The 20,526-nt window shown below is 37.5% G+C and overlaps 1 long non-coding RNA gene across 1 annotated transcript; it reads right to left on the reverse strand.

Annotated features, from left to right (window-relative positions):
- Positions 1-14,834: 14,834 nt before the first annotated feature.
- Positions 14,835-15,807, reverse strand: LOC122452177. Its single transcript, XR_006272614.1, has 3 exons — positions 15,797-15,807; positions 15,035-15,141; positions 14,835-14,910 (listed from the first exon to the last, which is right to left on the reverse strand). It is a non-coding gene; the product is annotated as an uncharacterized LOC122452177 (long non-coding RNA).
- Between the last annotated feature and the right edge of the window lie 4,719 nt (positions 15,808-20,526).

Raw genomic sequence — 20,526 nt, forward strand, 5'->3', positions numbered from 1 at the left:
AAGGAATAGGCTTTGTTATTAGCTAAAACCAGCCTTCTTATTTGAGTCTTAGCCCGGTTTCTATCGCCTACTAGATCCCGATGTGCTTGGACATGGAAGCATCTGGACCAACCACATTTCCTTATTTAAGCCAAAACAAGTTAACTCATCTGTGGCTTATCTCATATCCGCCCTGTAGATCTCATGGGAGGATATAGCCCTGATTATTAAAATAATGTCTAGAAAACAAAAATAGCATGGAAAGGAGTTTCAGAACATGATTTTTATAGTTGCTTTTCAAAATAACTTACTCATATAAAGTTAATATAAGTTAATGTTTTGTAATGAAATATTGCTTGGTTTTGATAAAGTATCTTTGCTGTTCTTGGTTTTGCTTTTTTTTAATGTGCATTCACTTAACTTGGGGGGAAACCTTTTTTGGTAATAAAAAGAGAAACACTCAAATGCTGTTTTTTCCTCTGTAACTTGTGGTAAGCCACTTGACCTTTTGACAATTAAGCCCTTGATTGTGATACAGGGTAATAATGTTCAACTCTCCTTATAAGAATATTTTCAAAACTTATTTCATCAAAGGTGTTAAAATACTGTTGTGCCCTTAGGTGACATGTATTGGTAAATACTAAGTATGAATAATTACTGCTGCTTATTTGGAATATAATAATTTATTTAATCTTGATATTTAGCAATCTTCTATTATATATTAAGTGCTAGGGATAAAAAGATAAATAATATGTGGCTCTGACTTTCAAGGGATTCTTCATTTTAGCAGAGCAGATAAATCATAAGATAAAAAGAATCAATCAACACAGATAAGCACAATTTCAACCGAATCACGAGAGGGGAAAAAAGAGTGAAAGAGAAAAAAAATCAACAGAAAAATCACCTGAGCTAGTTTTTCTAAGAAACTTCATATATCTTGACTGACTCTTTTTTTTTTAATTAGCTCTTTTTTAACTAATAATAAGCTATAGTAATTTTCAAAGCTTCCCCTTGATGGCAAGTTATTTGAAGCAACTCGTATTTTTCAACTTAGTGTCTTGTTTATCACAAAGAAGTGGTGAAGAGTGCTAGCCCTGGATGTAGAACTGCTGAATTTAATTACTGGTGTGTGACTTTGAGCAAATTTCTGAGCCAGTTAACACCTCAGCTTCTTCATCTATAAAATGGGGGAATAATAGCAAAACTTCATAGAGCAATTGAGGACTGAACAAGTTATCCATGCAAAGAAACTGAAAAAAAAGTTAAAAAAGAAACTGAAAGTAATTGGCACCTGTTAAGCATTCAGTAAGCGCTAACTATGATTATTAGCCACACCTCCTAGTACAATGTTTTGCATACAGTAGGTACGTGCTGTTTGGATTAAATTAGCAGACACTCAGGTGTAATCCAGAATCAGGTAAAAGGACCCATTCAACTGTCACTGTTCTTGATAAAAACAAATATAAAGCCTGGAAAGATTTCATCTCATGAAGAACTGAGAAAAGAGATTTTAAAAAATAAAACTAAGGGTGGACCTTGAAAAGCATTCTGCAGAACTTAGGAAGTGAACAGTGTCTTTAACATGTCATGGGAGGGACTTCCCAGTGGTTAAGACTCTACACTTCCACTGCAGGGGGTACAGGTTCAATCTCTGGCTGCGGAACCAAGATCCTGCATGCCGTGCGGTGCATGTCAGGAGAGCAAGGACAAGGCCAGTCTTCCAGCCCTGACACCTACCTAATGTCTCGCACATAGTAGATACGCTATAAATATTCGTTAACTAACAACTCAATGAGGATTTGGGGGTAAAATATAATTCTGAATTATCTAGCATTACTCAGAAGAAAATTTCCATTTTTGATCTCTTCCACAAAATGCAAGAAGAACTATTTTTTTTTTTAAAGAAACAGTATCAGAAAATTATAATGAGAAAAAAATGGGACATTGCTAGTCCAAGCACCAGTGATAAAACACTTGTTGCCACCTGTGATGACTTTAAAGGCTGTGTCTACTAAAGGCAAGGCCTTAGCAAATGTCATACCTGCTGCAGTAGATCTTAAGCCTGTGTGGGGTAGGAGTGGAGGGTACACAGAGTCAAAAACTGTCAGGCTGCTTCTAAGTGTTCATTTATATTGTCCAAACCCTGGACAATGAGTATGTGTGGTAATGAATTCTAAGGATGTTAGATCAGGAGGCAGGAACATAATTTTAGATTGGGCTGAATTTATCACTTGGCATGTATCCATGAGAGATGCTGGATTCAGTGAGCTAATTCAAGCAGCTGAGAATAGTTCTAATTGTTGGCTTTGATTTAATGGTATTCTATGCTGAGTTAAGCTGAGATAACAAAAAAAAAAAGATAAAAAGAGAAAAAAAAAGCTGAGATAACAGAAATTCATTGGTATTACATGAAACAGTGATTCTCAGCCCAGTTTGACCTCATGCCCCCTTTTTATAATAATTTTTTGTAATAACCCCTTTGTTCTGAAATGAAATTCATAGTTAATATAATCTACTTATACATATTATTTTCTTAAATCAATATAGTATTCTAACTGTAGCATAAAGAAGGAAAGGGAAGGTATTACTATTTCAGTGCGTAAATGCTTAAACACAACTCTACCAGGAGACACAGCACCAAAGTAGTCAGTCATATGTCTACATCTATATGTGGAATCACCTTGAGTACAATAGCTACAAATATAGGCTGACATAGATGTGTTGTTTTGAGGATAAAAGATCATAGGCAGTCTTGTGGTTAGTGACATAATTTTTCCAAAATAATGAAACAAGTATTGGTGAAGTTCTGAACAAAACAATATAGCTATAGCTTCATTTACATGATTCTTGCTTTCCAGAAAATTTAGTGTATAATAAAACCTCCTACATGAAAAAAAATCACAAACGTGCCTGGATAGTTTTTGAATGGCTTTCACGTGAAGGTCAATTTTTTTAATGTACTGCAGCGACTGTATTTGACAGAATTACATAGTAAAACCCAAGATTCTGGACTCCTGATCAACTAGCCTGAAAGTCAACATTTTTTAAACTTTTTATTTTATATTGGCACATCGTTGATTAAATATCAACTATTTTGTGTTAATTTGTGTTAACAATTAATTATTGTGTTAGTTTCAAATGTACAGCAAAGTGATTTAGTTATACATATATCCATTCTTTTTCAAATTCTTTTCCCATTTAAGCTGTTATATAATATTGAGCAGAGTTCCCTAGCTACACAGTATGTCCTTATTGGTTACTAATTTTAAATATACCAGTGTGTACATGTACACACTGAAAGTCAACATTTAGATTTAAATGGTACCACCTGCTTCTCCCTCTATTTCCACTGCTGGGATCAAAAAAAGAAAGTACAGCATTGAATGATCATATATTATGTGGAAGGACCTATGTAATGCTTTACAGCTATTCTCACAGATCCCCCAAAACAGCCCAATAAAGTAGGTGCTTTTATTACCCTTGGATGAAAGAAATGAATAAATGAAGCTCCTGGATTTTTCCAAAAGACCCTGTGTCATTTACTGAGGTAACTACACTGGGGAAAGAGAAATACTCTTCATGGATTATTGGACTGAGCTCTGAGCTGCCGTGAATCCCTGGGAACCAAGAACTTTACTGTGGTCACTCAGTTGAGTTTGGCTTATATAGATCATGTCGTAAATGCCATTGGGCTCAAGTCCATCTTACAGTGGGTCCTGATATTTATGAGCCCACCTTCTGGTTTCTTCCACTATTCCACAGTATATAATTGGAATAGTGTACTCAGCGGTTGGTAGAATTCTAGTATTGGTTCCCAATCCAAGAAATAAAGGCCGTTACAATAGATAAAGGTCAAGTAGGGGATTCTCTGGCGGTCCAGCAGTTAAGATTCAGTGCTTTCACTGCTGTGGCCTAGGTTCGATCCCTGTTCAGGGAATTAAGATCCTGCAAACGCCCAAAAAAAAAAGAAGAAGAAGAAAGAAAGGAAAGAAAAGGCCAAGAAGAACAGCCTTCCCAATCAAAACAGCAAACCAAAAGCAATACTAAATTTCTGGGAGAATCATAGAAGTCAGTGCTTGAAAGGGTTTAAAAGACTTGAAACAAACAAGAATACTAGTCTTCATCTTATCTGCATTGAACTTGACATTCACCTGTGCAGGAGACAAATAGATTCTGGAATCATAAGCTTAATTAGGAAGAGTATACAGCTGCACCTTTGATCTCTTTACTGAATCAAATCAACAAAATGCCACATCTTGTATGCAGCTATTGATGTGATAAGTGCATTTTTTTTTTTTCTGTCTTAAGCTGAAGCACTTTGCTTTCACTAACATGGATAGCAGGACACCTTCACTGTCTTGGTAAGCAGATGTCATTGTGTGCCAAAGGATGGAAGAAAAGGCCCACAAAAGTGCATGGTCCTGCCTCCTCAGTAAAATTTCCGAGATTCCCGTTGTTTAGTCACATGAGGATATTCTTTCCAAAAAGAAATATACAATGATGCACATTGCAATTCTACTTTGAGAAAAAGGCACAACACTTGGTGGAATGGCTTTTGTTAATATGTAACACAGTTGGGTGTACATCTCTGACCTCTCTTAAGTAACCTATAAAGACACTGACATTGAATAGATCTAGAGGAAGAGAAGGATGTCAGCTGCTCCAGGCTTCAGTGCAAGTATCTGATCCTTCACATACAGAAAATACAATGGCAATTGACTTTACCCGTGGACTATCTTGGAATGCTGTGTAGAAACCTGCGGCAGGCCTAACAAGAGAATCATTATTGAAGCTCCTTTGAATTTTATCACCAAGTCCTTCTCTCTTCAGCAAATAGCTGCTCTCCTTTTCTTCTATGTATCTCTTAATAAATCTCAAAATTGGGTCCTGATAAAGATGAAACACATTAGATGATTAATTACCCTGGTTACTCATCACAAACCGGGTGTTTTCTTTTCAATCCATCACAGTGAAAAGTTGGACATGACCAGCACGCTCCATCATTAAATGGAAGCAGGGACTGAATTTGATCTGAAGCAGGCCCTTGAAGGACAGGTGAGCTGTGTGAACAGGTGGCTCATTCTTTATCAGTTTTGCTACACACTGACTCTCTCTGAACCACACATATGGCCTTGTGGAAATCCACTATCATCGGTTAACTGAGGAAGAATACTTCAAGCCTCATCTGCAGATAGTTTTTGGAGTATACACTGGTACCAGCAAGAAGCAGACTGTCATAGCATTAGAACTTCAAGTTGGGGGCGGGAATTGGGGGGTGAATTGGATAAAAGTGGTCAAAATGTACAAAACTTCAATTAATAAGTTAACAATACTAGGTATGTAAATTTACAATATGATGACTACAGTTTATATTGCTCTGTGGTGTGTTTGAAAGATGCTAAGAGAACAAATCTTAAAAGTTCTCGTCACAAAGAAGAAAAATTTTTCTCTTTTTTGTATCTGAATAAGATTATGGATGTTAACTAAATTTATTTTGGTAATCATTTCATCATATATATGAGTCAAGTTATTATGTTGTAGACCTTAAACTCGTACATGGCTGTATGTCAATTATATCTCAATAAAACTGAAAAGATAGAAAAGAAATTTTAAAATAACACACTGTTAAGCAGAGCAAATAATAATAACAGATTCATAAATTCACCAAAACAAACAATAACAACAACAAAAAAGACTTAGAACTTTACATAAGGGGCCTAGAAAAATAATTCCCCTCTTAGAGGGAAGAGCTTTAAACAGCAATATGGGTTATCTGCTTTGCCTGGAAGGATGGGTGGCCAAAGGTTAAAATCAACAGTGATTTATTGTGTTATGCAATAGTTTAGATTGATTATCAGGGACTGGACAGAACTCCAATTAGAATAACAATTGAAACTCCAATTAGAACTCCAATTGATAACAAGGAGATTTTGGTTAAGCTACATACATGAAATGATCCTCCAACTCTCCACCCCACCCCACATTAGAAAAAGCTTATCGAAATGGAGTTCTTCTTATCAAAGCTGATTTAGTTATTGCTACTGTTGAGTGACTGTAAAAGTTAGATCACACGTTAGGCTGAAAATACAGAGGCTTAAACAAGTCAAAGTAATAGGAATAAGATGTATTTACCTTTCCTATAGAAATCCTGGCAGGTGATCCAGGCTATTATGGCAACCTAACATTTTAGGAGGTTCATATTCTTTCCTGCTTGCTTTTCCCTTTTCCTCTGCTGTTTCATATAGGGAGTGTCGGTAGTGGTGAGTCCACATGTCACATGTTCTCAGAAGAGGATTGTGACTGAGCTAGAGTAGAAAAGAGCATCACTCAGAGGTGAATGCTGTGACTGAGAAGATTTTGGGTCTCTTTTTAGAACGATGGTAAGGATGTTCTCATTTGTACAAAGTTTACTTGCATTTTATTGAGTGAAAATAGGTGGTTGTTGGAAGCTTAAGGATGAGAAGAAGGGTGTGTATCAATGAATTTTGTTTAGCCAAGAGGACTTGCACACATACTGTAGAATGGTTTGCACAACACCTATTTCACCCTTGTCCCAGAATACCTTTCTGAAATGCAGAGACTGGAAGGCTGAAAGATATTTATTCCAGAATTTAATAGATTTTAAAAATAAATTCTTTTTGAGTGTGCCGGGTCCTAGTTGCTGCATGTAAGATTTTTAGCTGTGGCACGTGAACTCTGAGTTGGGATCTAGTTTCCTGACCAGCGATGGAACCTGGGCCTCCTGCATGGAGACTTACCACTGAACCACCAGGAAAGACCCTTATTCCAGATTTACATTTAAGTTGCAGCTAAATTTCCATATTCAGATTATTTGGGTTGAGCCAAGCTGAAACAAAGAATTTGATTTGAAACTGAATTACATGAGGGTAGAAATTGATACAGATGGTGGAGAAGAGCTGGCAGCTATGGCTTCCTGCTTCCCAGGGATCTTCCCATTTTAACAGGAGGTTTTTAGATTCAGCAACTTTGGATGTGACAGAGGTGACCTGTTTCTGGTGCCAGCCATTGTGGAAGCAGCTTCCTGATCCAGCAGCTTCCTGATCACGGCAGAGTCAGCCACTACCTATTTCTATGTATTACTTTGGGAGAAGTCCTGGAAGTTCAGACCAGAGGTTCTTCCTTTAGTCCTTTCAATGATTTTACAAGTCAAATAAACTTTTTGGGACTTAAACTAGCTAGAGTTTATGCTCCAGACTGTTAATAATCTACAATAATATGCATGGGACCTAGAGAACAGGAGGTCTGCTACAGGAGGATGATAAAGAAATGTTCTATCTTAATAGCTGTACACCAAGCCTGGAGGGCAATCAGTTCATGTTAGATTCAGGAGGACTTTGGGGAAAAGTATCAAGCAAAATAAAAATGGAAATCATAGATTATCTGATGTGATTAGGCATTTGGAAAAATTATTGCTAAGTGTGTTGGAAAAATAAATGGTAGGAACATCTGAAAAAAAATTAAAGCTAGGTACAGAAAAAACACAAGCAAATAAAAAAGGAGTCAATTATTAATTGCAGGAAAACTAGAAAGGTGTACAGAAAAAAAATGCATGCTTAAGGGACGTTATTTGGCTCAATAGTGAATAATATTTACACAATCAGAAAAATATATACATTGGCTGTTGCTTTAGCAAATTTCTTTAAGAATGGAAGAAAGGAAGTACAGAGGTAAATCTTCAATTACTGTAATAAGTAATCTATAGAGTCTGTCTAAAATTGATAAGTTGGTAGGTATAATTATAAAAAAGAAGGAGATAAATAGCAGAAGACACAGCTAAAAGAATTGAAAATGGCTGCCCCTAGGGAGTTATATTTGGTGGCAGGAAGAGGAAAGACTAGTATTTCTTGGCTTAAGCCTTTAGTACTACTTGATAATTTATTTGTTTGTATATATTACTTTGATGAAAAAATTTTAAATTAAAAAGAGAATACAGGAACTAAATATTCCACTCAGGAAATTAGAGAAACTTCCCTGGTGATCCAGTGGTTAAAAATTCACCTCCCCATGAGGGGAATGTGGGTTCAATCCCTGGTCAGAGCACTAAGACCCCACATGCTCTGGGGCAACTAAGCCCATGCACTGCAATGAAGAGTCTGTGCAGCCAAAATAAATAGAAATAAATGGAGATGCTTAAGAAAAATGTTAAAGGAAAATATAACAAAAAATATTCCAATAAAGAAAGAAATAACTAGAAGAACAAAGAAGTGAACTGATAACTAAGAACCAAAACCAAATATAAAATGTAATCTTAATTGAGAAAAATAATCTCAATCTTTATTGAAAATATCAATAAAACAAAAACCATTGGTAAGACTAACCAAGAAAAAATTAGTAGAAATCACTGAACACCATTAAAAGCAAGAAAGGGACGCAAATGCATATAGTGAGATTAGTCATTCTTAGATAATGTTAATTATTATGCAAAATTAATTTGACAAGCTATTTGACATGAACAATTTTCTAGGAAAGCATAACATAAATACTACTTCTGACTCAAGAAGGGGTAATAACAATGAATACATAAAACATTAGAAGAAATTAGAATCTGTTAAAGAACCATTCTAAAATAATTAACCCGTTTTATACAATTTCTTCATGTAGCTTCAATAATTTTTACATTATAGAAACTATTTAGAAACATGTTTAATAGGCTTCCCTAGTGGTCCAGCAGTTAAGACCCTGAACTCCCAAAGCAGGGAATCAGGGTTTGATCCCCGGTCAGGGAACTAGATCCTGCATGCTCCAACTAAGACCCAGAACATCCAAATAAATAAGTAAAATAAAAATAAATATATGGTGTTTTAAATAAGAAAAGAAACATGTGGTTAAGAAAATCTTTCCAGCCCATTCTATGAATCAGACATAGCCATGGTTTTAGCTCTAAAATACAGTTACTAGCACACACCCCCCCCCCCAAAATTACACACAGTCTTGCTAATGAACAAAGATGCAAAAATGCTAAGTACTAGAAAGTTACTGTGTGGATCACCACAAACTGTGGAAAATTCTTAAAGAGATAGGAATACCAGACCACCCGACTTGCCTCTTGAGAAATCTGTATGCAGGTCAGGAAGCAACAGTTAGAACTGGGCATGGAACAACAGACTGGTTCCAAATAGGGAAAGGAGTACATCAAGGCTGTATATTGTCACCCTGCTTATTTAACTTATGTGCAGATGACATCATGAGAAATGCTGGGCTGGATGAAGCACAAGCTGGAATCAATATTGCCAGGAGAAATATCAATAACCTCAGATATGCATGTGACACCACCCTTATGGCAGAAAGTGAAGAACAAAAGAACCTCTTGATGAAAGTGAAAGAGGAGAGGGAAAAAGTTGGTTTAAAGCTTAACGTTCAGAAAACTAAGATCATGGCATCCGGTCCCATCACTTCATGGCAAATAGATAGGGAAACAGTGGAAACAGTGAGAGACTCTATTTTGGGGGGCTCCAAAATCACTGCAGATGGTGACTGCAGACATGAAATTAAAAGACGCTTGCTCCTTAGAAGAAAAGTTATGACCAACCTAAGACAGCATATTAAAAAGCAGAGACATTACTTTGCCAACAAAGGTCCATCTAGTCAAGGCTATGGTTTTTCCAGTAGTCATGTATGGATGTGAGAGTTAGACCACAAAGAAAGCTGAGCGCCAAAGAATTGATGCTTTTGAACTGTGGTGTTGGAGAAGACTCTTGAGAGTCCCTTGGACGGCAAGGAGATCCAACCAGTCCATCCTAAAGGAAATCAGCCCTGAATATTCATTGGAAGGACTGATGTTGAAGCTGCAACTCAATTCTTTGGCCACCTGATGTGAAGATCTGACTCATTGGAAAAGACCCTGATGCTGGGAAAGATTGAAGGTGGGAGGAGAAGGGGACAACAGAGGATGAGCTGATTGGATGGCATCACTGACTTGATGGACATGAGTTTGAGTAAACTCTGGGAGTTGGTGATGGACAGGGAGGCCTGGCACGCTGCAGGCCATGGGATTGCAAAGAGTTGGACACGGCTGAGCGACTGAACTGAACTGAGAAAGGTAGATCTTACAGTTTATAAATAGATGAGTATTTTACTTAATTGGGTTTATCAGAAGAATATAAAAATGCATCAGCTTTACAGAATTTAAGGATAAAATTCACTGTATTAATAGATTAAAGTTAAAAGTGATCATCTTCAAAAGATGACAAACAATAATTCAATAAAAATTCCATGTCCTATGAACATGGAATGTTCATAGAACATGGAAGAACTTAAACTTCATAAGTTAGGAATATATCTTGATAAAACTGACCTACCAGACACCATGCAAATATACTTATTTGTGAAACATTAAATGCAATCCCATTCAAGTAAGGAAAAGCAAAGAGTGATAGTATCAACGTTGTACTGAAGGTGCTAAACAATACAGAAAGAGAAGAAAAAAAATGCACATTTTGAAATGGAATAGACAAATGGTCATTATTTGTAACAATATGTACCAGTAATAGTTGCTTATAAAATATAATGAAAAAATACAGTGGAAAAACAAATAAATAAAAATCTGTATAAAGCCAGTGATTAAATCTATTAAACATGAGCAAGGCCCAAACAGAAAACACTAACAATTTTACTCAAAGACACAAAAGATAATCTGACACCTGGAGAGACGAATCATGTTCTTGGATAGGAAGACAAAATATTTCAAAAGTGTTCATTCCTTTGAAAAAGTAATCTATAAATTCTATTTGATTTGTTTCCAGTATTTCATCCATCTTGGAGAAAATCTGGGCTTCCCTGGTGGGCTCAGCTGGTAAAGAATCCGCCTGCAATGCAGGAGATCCCAGGTTCGATCCCTGAGTTGGGAAGATCCTCTGGGGAAGGGAATGGCTACCCACTCCAGTATTCTGGCCTAGAGAAGTCCTTGGACTGTGTAATCCATGGGGTCACAAAGAGTGAGAAAATCTGGAATAATCCAATCTGATTATCTTTAGTTTGTAGAAAAATATTTTTCTTTCTTGACATATGTAACATTTCTTTGTCTTTAAAATTTGTAAATTTTATCAGAACATATCTAAGTGTACATCTCTTTCAGTGATCCTTACTGAATATCTACTTATAAATGTCTTTTCACTTTTTCATTTCTCTTCCTTTTTTGCTTTCTGCAATTCATTAAAGACAACATTAGATCACTAACATCTACATTCTATGTTCTTACCTTTTATCTAATAATCTCCAAAGCCTTTTTGTTCTCCTTATGGGATAACTGGGGCTTCCCAGGTGGTTCAGAGATAAAGAATCCACCTGCCAATACAGGAGAGAGGTTCTGTCCCTGGATCAGGAAGATCCCTTGGAGAAGGAAATGGCAACCCCCTCCAGTATTCTTGCCTGGGAAATCCCATGGACAGAGGAGACTGGTAGGCTACAGTTCATGGGGTCACAAAGAGTCAGACACAATTGAACATGCACCCACTTGCATGGGATAACTGACCAAGCCCTAATTCACACATTTAATTTCCCATAATTTGATGTTCATTCAGTTACAATCTGTCTTAACTGGGTTTGTTTAAAATATATTTTGCTTATTCTCTGATTGCTTCCGTTGAGCAGGAGTCTTCAGCTACACTGATCACAATCTCCCTGGAGTAAGTCTCCACGCAGGCTTCCTCTTTGTTGAGTGATTTTGAGAACAGGGCCAGGCATGTTTTCCCTGGGGGCAAACCTGTAAAGAGGCTTCCTCCAGGGTGGGCGGCTAATAAGTATTCGTGAACCAGCCAGTTCTCCTAGTAAGCAAAAAAGATGAGTCAAAGCCATTTCCTATCTTACTCTAGTTGTTATGTTGTGTTAGTTACTCAGTTGTGTCCAACTCTTTGCAACCCCATGGACTGTAGCCTGCCAGGCTTCTCTGTCCATGGGATTCTCCAGGCAAGAATACTGGAGTGGGTTGCCATTCCCTTCTCCAGGGGATCGAAACTGCCAATAGGCTGGTGCTCCCTTCTTGGTTATGTTAGCTCTGTGAAAACTCCTTGAATCATGAGATACGTAAGTGAGATAGGTCTTTATTTTCCAGGGTTAGGTAAAACATATCCACTTTATATTTGCTAGACTATTTCAGTAGATGTTTGGAAAGTAAGGTCATCAAATGCATATGCTTATTTTACTATCTTAGCTTTATCCCAGGAAGAGTTTACCTTTACCATATGGTATTAATTATTATTAGAAAGGTAAAGAAGAAGGATATGCAATTAGAAAAACAAGAACCATAACTTATTTTTTACTGTTTTTTTTTTTGAAGTATATCCTATAAGACAGTTGGACCATAAAGAAGGCTGAGTGCCAAAGAATTGATGCTTTCAAATTGTGGTCCTGGAGAAGACTCTGGAGAGTCCCTTGGACAGTAAGGAGATCAAACCCAGTCAATCCTAAAAAGGAGATCAACCCTGAATATTCATTGGAAGGACTGATGCTGAAGTTGAAGCTCCAATACTTTGGCCCCCTGATGCGAAGAGTCAACTCATTGGAAAAGACCCTGATGCTGGGAAAGATCGAAGGCAGGCGAAGGCATCCAACAGAGGATGAGGTGGTTGGATGGCATCACTGACTCAATGGACATGAGTTTGAGCACACTCTGGGAGACAGTGAATGACAGACAAGCCTGGTGTGCTGCAGTGCATGAGGTCACAGAGTCGGACACGACTTAGTGACTAAACAAAAACAACTTAAGAAGTGGCTGCAGGCTGATGGCTCCTAGGTGACAGGTAATCTTTCCTTCCTGAGCTCCCTTAGGGCTTAGCCCTCATCAGCTAAGGGCTTAGCCCTCATCAGCTAAGAGCTTAGCCCTCACGAGCTAAGGGCTTAGCCCTCATGATGGAGGGCTGCAATTGCTGAGCATTGTGACATCCTTTGTTTACTGATAAGGCAGGAAATATTCCATTTCTCACCTTCAATGTATTCATTTATTAATTTATGTTACTAAGGACTTATGGATTCATAACTGTTACAAACATTATTTTGTTGTTCAAACAGTCTCCATTTTGGCCAGTGAGAACTCTTTTCAGATCAACTTCTGTGTCCTTTTGACATGTCCCCATAATTCTTTGAGTATTTCCTTTCAGTCTGGCATAATAAAATATTTCACACTCATGTTTCACTCTTGCTGCACCAACTCTGGAATCAGCCGTTTTCATAAGGAGTCCCTTCTTCTTTTAGCGGAGAATAGCATGTAGCAGCCAACTTCTGCACTGTTGGTGTGCTTGTTGCTATTGGATGTGGTGGAAAGGGGAGATGCTCTAGGTCAGAATCAGGGAATGTGTATATCCTACGGAAGTATATACATGTATTTCCATACCCTGAAAACACTGAATCCATAAGTTCACACCAATGCTTCTAACTCCAATCCATTACAGTGTTCATTCTAGTTTAGTACTTTTCCAAATCTATACCTCTTTTCTCTATCTCTCTAAAAAAAAAAAAAAAAAGGAAGAATCTAGCACCCATCATCAATATTTTATTACTTTTATGTATTCTATTTGTATTCTATTTATTATCTCCCATTGCCTCTGCTGCATGCTTAGCTTGTTCAAGAGAGAAAAATATTAATAAGTTCAGTATAGCAGGAATGGGAGAATACAGGGAAAATGGTAGAAGATGAAATCAGTGCTGTATCACTTGTACCTTAACATTAAATCTTTGTTGGCTTCCCAGTGGTGCTAGTGGTAAAGAACCCATCTACCAAGGCAGGAGACATAAGAGACCCTGCTTCAGTCCCTGGGTTGGGAAGATCCCCTGGAGGAGGGCATGGCAACCCTCTCCAGTATTCTTGCTTGGAGAATCCCATGGACAGACACACTTGGCTACAGTCCATAGGGTCGCAAAGAGTCAGACGTGACTGAAGTGATTTAGCACAGCACAGGACATGATAAAACAGAATAGGTATTATATAAAAGTTAGTTAAATTTAAGTGAAGTGAGATCTTAAACATGGACTTCCACATCTTCAGACATGCATATTTTTTTCTTCCTGTATTTTGTCTTTTAAACTATTTTTGTCTTATTTGTCTTCGTATACTTCATAAGACTTATGTAGCACAAAGCAGGTGCCCCATATGTTTTTATTATTTAATTTAAATTTTAAAACAATAAATTTAAATTTGTTTTTTAAAACATGATTGAATATTTTTATTTTCTAAATAGGTATGGACTGAATTTTTTCAAAAAGAAAATAATGATCTGCAGTATTCCAGAGGAAACTGGCTTATTTTTATATATTCTTAACATTTTCTTTTTTAAGCATTCTATTGTTTTAAACATGTAAATTAGACTCTTAAAAATAACATTTCCTTCCCCTAAATACCAATGTATTTATTTTTTCCCATTTGGCAAACATTGATTTGGAGCTTCCCAGGTTTATAATAAAACAGAAATCAACCCACACCTTTCTCAAGAATTAAAATGAGCAAACACCAGGCTTCCCTGGTGACTCAGTGGTAAAGAATCTGCTTGCCAAGGCAGGAGACGTGGGTTTGATCCCCGATCCAGGAAGATCCCATATGCTGCAGAGCAACAAAGCCAAGAAGCCACAACTACTGAGCCCTCATGCTTGCATGAAGCTACTGAAGCTTGCATGCCTTAGAGCCTGTGCCCTGCAACGAGAGAAACCACTGCAACAAGAGGCCTGCACACTGCAGCTGGAGAGTAACCCCTGCTCGCCGCAGTCGGAGAAAAGTCTGTGCAGCGACGAAGACCCAGCACAGCCAAGAGGAAATAAGTAAATAAAATTATTTTTTTAAATGCATGCATACCTTATTGTACTCCTCTTTTTGGATCTTTTTTCCCGAATATGTATCATCTTCTTAATGCGATACTTTGGTGAAAAATTGAGTTTTGTAGAGTTTAACAAGGTCCAGTGAGGAAATCAAAACCACTCTAAGACCTATGAACCAAGGGATTTTAATACAAAGAATTGGTCATGTAGGTGATGGAGGCACTGACAAGCCTCATAGGGTTAGGGGGGCAGCTCGGGTACCAGCAGGGGCAATGGGAGGGGGAGGGCTTACCAGAGCCCAGAGGCCACGGTCAGGCAGCAGGAGGATGCAAACACAGTGTCCAGGGGGAGTGTCCAGCAGGTGCTTGGACCCCGGAGGAGAGGGTCACTCCATAGCAGCTGCAGGGATAGGAAAGGCACAGTGACTGCTGGAGATATCACTGTTTTTCACTAAAACAGTGAAAAAGAGAAAAATACCTTGGCTTCTCCCTCCCTCGTACCTTTCAGTCTCTTCCCAGTGCCATCCTTTTGAGTGAACCCCAGAGGAGCAGTTCACAAGGGGGCCTGGGAAATGTAATTCCTTGTGATACAGGGCAGAGCAGGGGAACGCAGAACAAAGGGGCGTGAGAACAGCCAAGGTGGCCCAGAGCACATTTCTTAGCTTTCATTCTCGGGAAACTGACTCAATAGTGACTGCATTATTTATTGTTATGAAACAATAATAATACCTCGCGGGATTTAAAACTACAGCTAGAATTCAATTATATGATGATAATCATTAAATTATACAGTATTTTAAGTAAGACAGTAAGAGGGAAAATGAAGACCAAGTATTTTAAGGTCCTTCCATTATCTGGGAAGTTAAGTTATAATTTGTATCAGATATTTTTAAATGTCAACAATGGCTTAACATTGCTAATCATTAGGGAAATGCAAACCAAAATCACAATAAGATATCACTTCACATCCACTAGGATGGCTATTACCAAAAAAAAAAAAAAAAAAAAACCCAGAAAATAACAAGATTTGGTAAGGATATGGAGAAATTGGAAACCTGAACTTTGTTGGTAGGGATGTAGAATGGCATAGCTGCTATGGAAACAGGATAGCTTCCTCACAGCACACACTGGAAACGAAGGAAAACTGAGTTAATCATTGGAGTAAACATCACGCATACGAAAATTTCAAGTACAACAAACTACTCTACCATGGTAACAGAATATAGGAGAAAAGCAGATGTTTGTGACAACAGATGTAAAAGAAAAACATTTGGTAAAATTCAGTACCCATTCACAATTTTAAAAAAGAGAAACTCCTACAAACTAGACTAGAAGAGACATCTTTTTTTCCTTCTTTTTCCCTTTCTTTCTTTCTTTTTTGGCGCCCTGTGATGTATGTAGGTCTTAGCTCTCTGACCAGGGATTGAACCCATGTCCCCTGTAGTGGTAGCACAGAATCTTAACCACTGGACCGCCAGAGAAGTCCACTGAGAATTTTCTTTATATAATAAAAGATATCTAACAAGAGCGTATAGCAAACACCTAACTTAATGATGAAGTGTTCAAAGCTTTTCCCCTGAGATCTGTAACAAATAAGGAAACCATTCTTACGACTTCTATTCAGCATAGCCCTGAATCCATAACCACTGCAGGAAGATAATAAAAAGACACAAGAACCAGACGGGTTGGAAAGAAATAAATAAAACACACCTTATTCAGATATGTCATGATTTTGTATCTAAAAATATCCAAAAGAAATACTGATAAACTATTACAATTAATAAAAGAATTTTACAAAGTTTCTGATTACAAGGTCAATATGCATAATTCAATTATATTTCCATATGAGAACAGTTAGAAAATAAATACTAAAAATGACACAATATCAAGAAAATCATCAAATTACACAGGAATAAATCTTATGAAGAAAAAATGTTTACACAGAAAACTTTTAAAATATTCTTAAGAGAAATTTAAGAAGCCCTACATAAATGGAGAGATATGCTATGTTCATGGGTTAGAAGAATCAACATTGCAAATTTATTTTTTACCCAACTAATCCAAAGATTCAGTGTAATCCCTTATCAGAAATCCCAACGGCTTTTTATTCCATGGAAATTGATGAGCCTGTTCTAAAATGTATGAAGGAATGCAAAGGACAATTCTATAATAACCAAAAAATCTTGAAGACAAAGTTGAAAGATATATACACTTGGATATCAAAATAAAGCTACAATAATAAAATGATGTAGCATTGACACAGAGTAGACAAATAGACTGAACATACAGAATTCAAAAACAGAATCAAATATTTATAGATTCTTGATTTATGCCAAAGCAGCACCGCAAAGTAGTGGAGAAAGAATAGTATTTTCAAAAAATGATCCTACAACAGTATCACTTAGGAAAAAGTAAATATTGACTTCTATCTCATATTATCTACAAAATTAATTCTAGGTGAATTAAAAGTCTAACTATGAAAGATGAAACAATAGTTTCAGGAAAGTAATTTAGAAGAATATTTTCAAAATCTTGAGTTCATAAGTGAGACACAAAATACACTAGCCATAAAGGAAACCATTTATAAATTGAAATACATTAGGAACCTGTCTTCACCAGCAAAGACAGCATTAAGACAGGAGGAAAAAGCAAGCCACAAACTGGGAGGAGATACTTGCAACTGATAAACCAACTTGTATCCAGAATATATAAAGAACTACACATCAATAAGAAAGAAAAAGACCTAACAGAAAAATTGGAAAAAGTTTTTTTTTTTGGAAAAAGATTTAAGATTTCAAAATGAAGATATTCACGTGTACAATGTATATAGTAAAAAGGCAACTGTAAGAAAATTTGTAGCACCATTATTCTTATTAGCCCCAATCTATAAACAACCAGATGGCCACAAAAATTATGATAAATAATAATTATTATTGCTTTGTTTTTCAGTTGCAAAGTCGTGTCTGACTTCAACCCCTGGGACTGCAATACGCCAGGCTTCCATGTCCTGCACTATCTCCTGGAGTTTGCCCAAATTCACGCCGATTGAGTTTGTGATGCTATCTAACCATCTCATCCTCTGTCGCCCCCTTCTCTTCCTGTCCTCAATTTTTCCCAATAGGATCTTTTCTAATGAGTCAGCTCTTCACATCAGGTGGCCAAAGTATTGGAGCTTCAGCTTCATCATCAGTCCTTCCAGTGAATATTCAGGGTTGACTTCCTTTAGGATTGACTGGTTTGATCTCCTTGCAGTCAAAGAGACTCTCAAGAGTCTTCTCTAGCACCACAATTTGAAAGCATCAGTTCTTCAGTGCTCAGCCTTCTTTATGGTCCAACTCTCACATCTGTACCTGGCTACAGGAAAAGCCATAGCTTTGACTATATGGACCTTTGTCAGCAACGTGATATCCCTTTGTTATTATTAAACTAATATGTAATAATATTATTATACACTATAACATATATATTAAATATAGTTAACATAATAAATTATATTCATCCATACAATAGAATATAACAATTAAAAAGAACCAATCATTTCTATAGACAACAACATGGATGAAACAAACATAATAGTCTGGGTGTTTATGTGATATGTTTTCCAATCTATTGCAGTATTTATCCCTATGGCTGCCTAAACTTTCCCATCTTTGTCAGTGGGAGCCCTTTCAGTTAGGCTTCTGAGTTCTTTTGACACATTCTTAGCAATCTCAAAACATTCCTTGTAGTAGTCTAAGACAAGATTTTTAAGCCTGTCCTGTACATTCCCTGTCCTATACCTGAAATTAGTTCTTTTCCCAAAGTGTCCTTGTTACTTTTGGTACAAAATATTTGGAGATCACGATCTTGGTGCTAACAGTGCTCATTGCTGCAGGCTTGGTAAATGCATTTAGGCCTATTCAGTGGACAAAGCTAGGTGGCTATTTTTAGGCCACCAAAGATACATATATATGCTGCTGCTGCTGCTAAGTCACTTCAGTTGTGTCCGACTCTATGTGACCCCATAGACGGCAGCCCACCAGGCTCCCCCATCCCTGGGATTCTCCAGGCAGGAACACAGGAGTGGGCTGCCATTTCCTTCTCCAATGCATGAAAGTGAAAAGTGAAAGTGAAGTCACTCAGTCGTGTCTGACTCTTCGAGACCCCATGGACTGCAGCCCACCAGGCTCCTCCATCCATGGGATTTTCCAGGCAAGAATACTGGAGTGGGCTGCCATTGCCTTCTCCGATACATATATATAACACATATATAAACTCTGAGCATCCCTATACGGCCTATGTAACAGGCTTTCTGAATTTTGTGTTATCATTTCCTTTTTATTAATATGTATCTCTAAACAATGTATTGTTTAGTTCTTCAGTTTTGAAACATTATATAAATGGAATTATATTGCAGTTGTTTTGTGGCCTTTGGAAAGTTTGGGGGTTTTTTATTTGGTTTGGTTTGGTTTGGTCAGCATTAAGTTTGTGAGATTTACCCATGATAGAACATTCACTTTCATAACTCTATACTATTTCATTCTCTGAATAAACACCATTTATTTATCTATTCTCCCAAAGATGCAAGTTTGGGTCATTTCAAGTAATTTACTCCATGAACAAAGTAATTATGACCATCTGGTGTATGTAGTCTCCTGGTGCATTCATGCAAGAGTTTCTTGTTTCCAATAACTGAGAAGTGAAATTTCTGGGTTCTAGGATCTAATCCCACTTTTGGTCCTTCAACTAACCTGAAAGAACTTTGTCAAGGTTACCAAAGCCTCCATAATGGCAGCTGGGTAATTTTCTGTTCTCATTACGCTTGGTTCCTCAACAGTTTCCAGCTGAGATTTTCCTTCCCTGGAATGCTCTGCCCGGTCAGGACAGCAGAGTCGGCTGACATTGCTTACATTCCAATGGTAGCTCCTTCCTGGTCTGTATTTCCAGCTCCTTCTAATCCACTCTACCCCCACCTCTCAACACGGAGTTCCTTGGAATCCTTCCTGAGCCCTTTCTTTTTTTACTCTCTACCCATAATTTCTCTAGGTGATCGCATCCATTTCTACTTGTTTTTTGTTTTAGACACTGATTTTTTTGGTCCTCAGCTTTCCTCTCTGAACTCCAGTTGTGTGATTAACTGCTCAGATGACTCAGAGTCTTCTCAAATTTAGCATGTTTGAAGTGAATGTATAAATTTTCCTCCATATATCCTAGTCTACTCAGACTCCCTCATCCTAGTGAATAGGATACTAATCTTTCAGTTGCTACAGCCAGAAGGCTGGGACTGACTCCTGATGCTTCCCTTTCCTTCGTCCCACCCATCTAATCCGTCACTATGAACTGTTGGTTCTCTCTCTAAAATAGATCCTGAATTTGAACATGCTTCTCCACCTTTATTGCCACTACCCTACCTGAACTGCTTTCATCTTTCACCTGTGTTTCTGCAATAATACCGTAACTGATCACAGACACTTCTGTTTTTATAATCCTTCAGTTTACTCTTCCAACAGCAGCTGGTTCAGATGCTTCAGTCACACAAGCCTCTGTCAGTGTTTTTTACAACATGCTAAGACTTTTGCCTGGTAGGGCCTTTGCACTTACATTGCCCCTACATGCATTGTTCCTCTTGGATTTCCCATGAATGACTTCTTTTCATCATTGGGGTCTCAATTTAAAAGTCCCCAACTCAGAATGGCTTCAAAAAGAACACAAATAACAAGTGTTGGTGAGGATGTGGAGAGAAGGGAACCCTCATACGCCGTTGATGGGAATGTAAATTGGCACAGCCGCTGTGGAAACAGTATGG

This window comes from Cervus canadensis, chromosome 13, assembly GCF_019320065.1.
Source record: "Cervus canadensis isolate Bull #8, Minnesota chromosome 13, ASM1932006v1, whole genome shotgun sequence".
Lineage (NCBI taxonomy): Eukaryota > Metazoa > Chordata > Mammalia > Artiodactyla > Cervidae > Cervus > Cervus canadensis.